Source organism: Leucoraja erinacea, chromosome 5, assembly GCF_028641065.1.
Source record: "Leucoraja erinacea ecotype New England chromosome 5, Leri_hhj_1, whole genome shotgun sequence".
NCBI classification, from domain to species: Eukaryota; Metazoa; Chordata; class Chondrichthyes; order Rajiformes; family Rajidae; genus Leucoraja; species Leucoraja erinaceus.
In genome coordinates, this window is record NC_073381.1 from 72641775 (window position 1) to 72648379 (window position 6605).

Below are 6605 nucleotides of genomic sequence, written 5' to 3' on the forward strand. Positions count from 1 at the left end.
GGACACCTCATGCTGTTGAATAAGAAGAAAGGAATAAACAGAGAAGTCAACTTAACATTAACATTGAAATTATTGGAAATATTCCGAGCGGCAGCATGAATCCATGTTTATTTAGAGTTAATCAATGATATTCAGCAAGGATTTGGCTTTGGTTAAAATCGTAAATTGTCCCAAGTGTGTAGAATGTGCTAGTGTAACGGGGATTGCTGGTCTGCCATGACTTGGTGGGCCGAAGGACCATTGTGTTGTATCTTTAAACTCCAAACGGTCTGGCTTGGTGAATTATTTCATGTGAGCAGGAACTGACGATGCTGGGATTGATTTTGTGAAACAAAGCAGACTAAAATGGTGACCTATTTCTTTAGGAGACATGTGCTCAGCTTGGAGTATATTTTTGAGTTAACCGGTGGAAGGATTAAAGAGGTTTGAATAATGAATTTCCTTAACCTAAGTGATAGTGGTATTCTGAAATGTACTGCCCCTCTGAAGTTGGAACAATAGTTTCTGCAGTGCCAGAAGTTGACTGCTTCTGTGAACCAAACCACAGATAGCAATTCAGCCTTACACAGCAGGTTTTAAAAAATATTAAAAATATACCCTTTTTTGTTCAAATTGATGATTGGTTTTCCAATGTTTTAGGGAGAGAGAGGTTGGGACAGGGTCTCGTTGAAGTGTCTCGACCCAAAACGTCATCCATTCCTTCTCTCCAGAGATGCTGCCTGTTCCGCATTGTTACTCCAGCATTTTGTGTCTATCTTCGAGGTTGAGACAGGTTGATCTCCCGGTTGCTCAGCACTTTAACTCCCCCTCCCATTCCCAATCTGACCTTTTTGTCCTGGGCCTCCTCTATTGTCAGAGTGAGGCCCAGCACAAATTGGAGGAACAGCACTTCATATTTTGCTTGGGTAGCTTATACCCCAGCAATATGAACATTGGCTTCTCTAAATAGCCCTTGCTTACCCTCTCGCTCCATCCCCTCCCCCTTCCCAGTTCTTCCACCAGTCTTATTGTCTACAGTTACATTTTATCTCTGTCCCGCCCACTCCTCTTTCTTTTTAAATCTTTTTATTATTACTTTTTTTTTCCCAAAGCAAAAGCAAAACAACAAAAAAAAAAGAAAAATGATAAACATAACAATGATATTGATACATAGGGATCAGGATTACATTAATAACAGGCATAACCTAAATATGAGTCCAGTATCATAATACACATTGAATATAGACCTCCCAGTCTCTATGTAAATATAGTTAAATGTTTAAAAGAAAACTTATATATAAAAAAAAACAAAAGATAAAAAGAAAAATAAGAAAAAAAAAAAAAAAAAAAAAAAAAAGAAAAAAAGGAAAAAAAGGAAAAAAACAAAACCCCCCTAAATTAGAACAAAAAAGCAAAACAAAAGCTGGGCTGCAAAGATTTTCAACAAGTCCATGTTTGTCATCGTCCGTTCCACCGTATAAAGGTAAAATAATTATTATAACGGTTGTAGAGGGTACAATTTATGTCATGTGAAAATGTTGAATAAATCTTCCCCAGGTCCTATCAAATTTAACCAAAGGTTCAACAATGTCATTCCTGATTTTTTTCTAAATTTAAACATTATATTGTTTCAGAGTACCAATGGAGTGTGGTCAGAGGGTTAGAGTCTTTCCATTTAAATAAAATAGATCTTCTTGCAATTAATGTGGTAAAATGGGCGGAACAGGACAAATGAATTGAATCTAACATTGGTAGCCCAAAAATTGCAGTAATAGGATGAGGTTGTAAATCAATACCTAAAACTACGGAAATAGCATCGAAGATTTCTTGCCAATATTTTCCAAAAGTGGGCAGGACCAAAACATATGGGTCAATGAGGCCACTTCAGAGTTACATCTGTCACAGGTAGGATTTATATGGCCATAAAAACGAGCTAACTCATCTTTTGACATATGAGCTCTGTGAATCACCTTGAATTTTATCAAAATGTGTCTTGCACACATTGAGGAAGTATTAACTGATTGAAGAATCCTCTCCCATTTCTCTATCGATAGAGAAATTTGAAGTTCTCTTTCCCAGTCATTCTTAATTTTATCAAATGTATATAACATTTATATGTTATATGTTATATGGTATCTATTTGTAATTTCAAAATCAACTCATAAATAGTCGTTATTAAGCCTTTCTGATAAGGGTTCAAATGTAAACATTTTTCCAAGATTTCGGTTTGATGTGGTATCGGTAAAAAGGGTAAAATAGCCTTCAAAAAATGTCTAATTTGTAAATATCTAAAAAAATGTGAGTTGACCCATTCTGGAGTTTTATTTGACGCTGTATATATGATATTCATGAAACGTTAAAGTATGAGTAACGATTTTTAATAAAACCTGTCTGATCTTCAGAGATAATTTGCGGTAAAATATTTGCCAATCTCATAGCTAATATTTTGGAAAGAATTTTGGAATCTACATTTAACAGTGATATAGGTCTATATGATGTCACTTCTGTAGGATATTTATCTTTTTTAAGAATTAAAGAAATAGATGCTTCATAAAACGATTGTGGGAATCTATCATTAAAATGGCTTCTTTAAAATCCTTGCATAGCCAGGGAGACAGTAAACTTGAGAAATACTCAAAAAATACAACTGTAAAGCCATCTAAATCGGGAGTTTTACCAGAATTCATCAAAAGGATTGTTTTCTGTATTTCTTCCTCCGTGATGGGTTCATCAAACAACAGACTCATTATGTGGTAAATTTGGCAAGTTCAGTTTCTTTAAAAACTCATGCATTATATTGCAATCAGTAAGAAATTCTGATTGGTATAGGGAGGTATAAAATTCATGAAAGGATTTATTAATTTTGTCATGGTCTACAGTTGGTGTACCATCCCGTTTACTCACTTTAGTAATCTGACGTTTGTCCGACACCGCTTTCAACTGATTAGCGAGTAATTTACCAGATTTTTCGGCATGTATATAAAATTGACTTTTGGTTTTAAGTAGCTGATTCTCAATCGGTGATATTAATAACAAACCATGTCTCAATTGAAGTTCAACTCTATTCTTAGAGAGCTATAAACTAGGAGCTTTTAAATATTTTTTTATCAATTTCTTTAATCTCATCAGCCAATTTTCATTTTGAGTTTTTTTTTTTTTAATCCCGCGGAGTATGAAATAATTTGTCCACGAATATATGCCTTAATAGCATCCCAGACTACACCATTGGATATTTCTTCAGTAGAATTTGTTCAGAAGAAAAAAAAAAAAACCTGACCTTTAATAAAATTAACAAAATTTAGAACGAAGCAAAGTAGCATTAAATCGCCATTGTTTAGCACTAAACTTGGAATCAGGTAGTTTGATTGATAGTTTCAATGGTGCATGATCAGAAATAGCAATTGCATCATACTCACATGCAGTGACCGATGAAACTCGCTGAGAATCTATTATAAAGTAGTCAATCCTAGAATAACTATGATATACATGAGAGAAAAAAGAAAATTCTTTGTCATTTGGGTGTAAGAATCTCCAGACTTCTAACATTCCAGAGTCAAGTAAAGCAGAATTGATAAAACTAGCTGATTTATTTGGAAGCACATTATCAGATGCAGATCTGTCCATCGAGTTAAAATCTCCACCCATTATTAAAAAGTGTTCATTTAAATTAGGAAAGGATGCAATTAATTGTTTTAAAAAACTCAGGGTGATCAATATTTGGTGCATAAACATTCACCATAGCAACGGTTTGGTTATGAAGAACACCAGTAATCACCAAAAATCTACCATCTGGATCAGAAATGGTTTCATAATGAACAAATGGAATTGAGGAGTCAATAAAAATAGAGACTCCTTTCACTTTTGCCTGTGAATTTGAATGAAACTGCTGTCCTCTCCAAAACTTGAAATATCGTTGATTGTCGTCTTGCCTTACATGTGTTTCCTGAACAAAGATAATCTGAGCATTTAGTCTACGAATAACTTTAAAAAAAAAATGTCCTCTTAATGGGATGGTTCAAACCATTCACATTCCATGAAAGGAAGTTAATAACTTTATCCATATTGTTTGTAAAAATCATGTGGAATGTAAAGGGTTAATTTCTTAAAGCATAATAGTTCATGATACTGAAAGAAGAAAAATCTTTTGCGTAGCCAGAAATGATGACATTTCAAATATTTTTGTATTGAGATTCTGCACAGATGAAAAAAGCTAAGCTAAAAGAAAAAGATCCCCCCCCCCTCCCAATTTGATCCTTCTGTTCACGAGATTCATGTTGTAACATAATCAGCTTGTCTTGAACTTCCTTCAATTTGCTCAAAATTCCTTTCACCATTTTTTCCAAACTGCAAAATTTTGTTTTCTTTTCATTTTTCAGTTCATCATTCATTTTCAATATTGCTTCTAAGATACTAGTCAGAAGCTGTGCCTTTCCCACGCTCTTTCCTTGGAGAGCCTCCTTTCCCTCTTGTCTCCATCCTTTACATGATTAAGGTGTATAAAAGTGTTATCAACACTTTAAGAAAGGTTAGACCGTGCCTTGAAGTCATGTAATAACAAGTAACATTGAAAGAGTGGTAAGTAAAAGCTAAACGTAAAGGGAGCAAACGAATTTGCAATCTTACAGCATGCTGCCGCTAGGAGAGTCCACTCCCCTGACATCAGTCTGAAGAAGGGTCTCAATTGGAAACGTCACCCAGTCTCCATAGATGCTGCCTGAGTCACTCCAGCAATTTGAGTATACCTTCGATTTAAACCAGCAACTGCAGTTCTTTCCATCACTTAGTTCCAGATATCAATCACCAAATTTGTCAGCTGTAATCATGGATACCATCTCATGCTGCACAGTTTTGGAAAAATCACTTAATTCCAGAGATTAAAATAATAGATTATGTATCTGACCTATTGGTGTATCACTGGTAGAATTAAATCATATCCGGCCTGTTTGGTGCCACATTAAACACCTTAAAAGATGCATTGTAATCCAATACTGTTGTTGGGTACGAGGCAGTAAACTCCTGGCCATTGGGTACGAGGCAGTAAATTCCTGGCCTGTGCACATTGGTTGGCACACTGCTTGCTAAACAAGGCCATACAGATTCCATTCATTCATGGGAAGCACGTTAGTTCATCATATTGTGCTGCTACCAAAGCACCTTTCCCTGGATGATTAATGTAAATGGTAACTGAAGACTTTTCTTGAGGCTAAACATTACTGGGCAGCTTTAACATTGGTAAATACTGTCAGGGTGCACACACGGCACCAGAAATAGAACAATCTAACAGGTCCATTGTACTTCCGTTTCTGTGAGACAGTTTTATGCCATCATTGTGCAAAGGACAATGTATCATCATATTGGAAGCCAATCAATTTAAGGAATTACTTGAATTTCAGCAAGGGGCGTAGGATCATTTCACTAAAGTTGGCTTGAGCAATTTATGCTATTTGGTTGCTGTAGTTTAATTGAAACCATTCAAACTGTAGCAACCAAGCCCCTTGGCTGAATAACAGACTGCATTCAAATTTTCAATAACAAAATACTGCAGACTCTTGGAAACTGAAATAAAATGTTAATGTTCATGAAAAAAGCTAATAGGTGGACGGAGTCGTACATGCATGTTTTAGAGGCCATGTCAATACAGATTTGCCAATGTGACTCGGGCCTTCAAGCATATACATGTTTAAAACAATTATCAGTATCAACTGCCACCGATAAAAAACACACACACGGGATGATCAGAACTAGTTTGACATGCATTATTAATAGAAGAAAAAGCTGCTATTAATGCAGTCGCAAAATGCTTCTGAACCTTAGCACGGATAACAAGATGCAAATGCAAATTATACAAGATGATGAATGCATTTTGTTCCACCACCCCTCACTACCCCTCATTTTGTTCCACTACCCCCTCCTCCCCCCCCCACCCACACACACACGCACACAAACCTCAACCTCATCCTCTCCACAACCAGCTTCAGAAGCACATGTTTTGGTTTTGTGGATGCACTTTGTCAACGGCTTTGAAATGAGTAATAGATTAATCAATTACTTTGGATTAAATGTGGTGATGAAAGGTAAAGACACCACAAGTAGATTTTTTATTCATTTTTGTGAGAAACATTATAATTATTGTGTGAAAGTCAAGCATCCTCATCATCCACAAAATGTATGAATCATCAAGTCACTTCAAATCCTATCTAATCTGAATGGCAGGGCGTGAAATATAATCTTTCTGTTGTCAATAGAGCTTTTTGATGTGGTAAAACAACAACGCCCTTTGCAAATAGCTTCCTTAACAACAAGGCCTTCATTTCTCAAGCATAAAAGACAGATTTCCACAGTCACAAACATATTTGCTTGGTAAAGGCACAGTTACTTGGCATGCAAATGAGTGGGTTCCAGAAATAACGTGAGAGGGATTAGTCAAAAATTGTACTGGCCCAACCCTTGAATAATTATTAAACATGAGCAACAGGTACTTGTGCGAAGATATTATTCACCCATTCAACCTCAATGCCTGGCACGTTTAGCATTCACAGTATGGCCAGCCATTCCGATCTTACTAGATTTTGGCTTTGCATCACTGAAAACCGCAGATGATGGATTCATAGAGCACTGAATCTTCC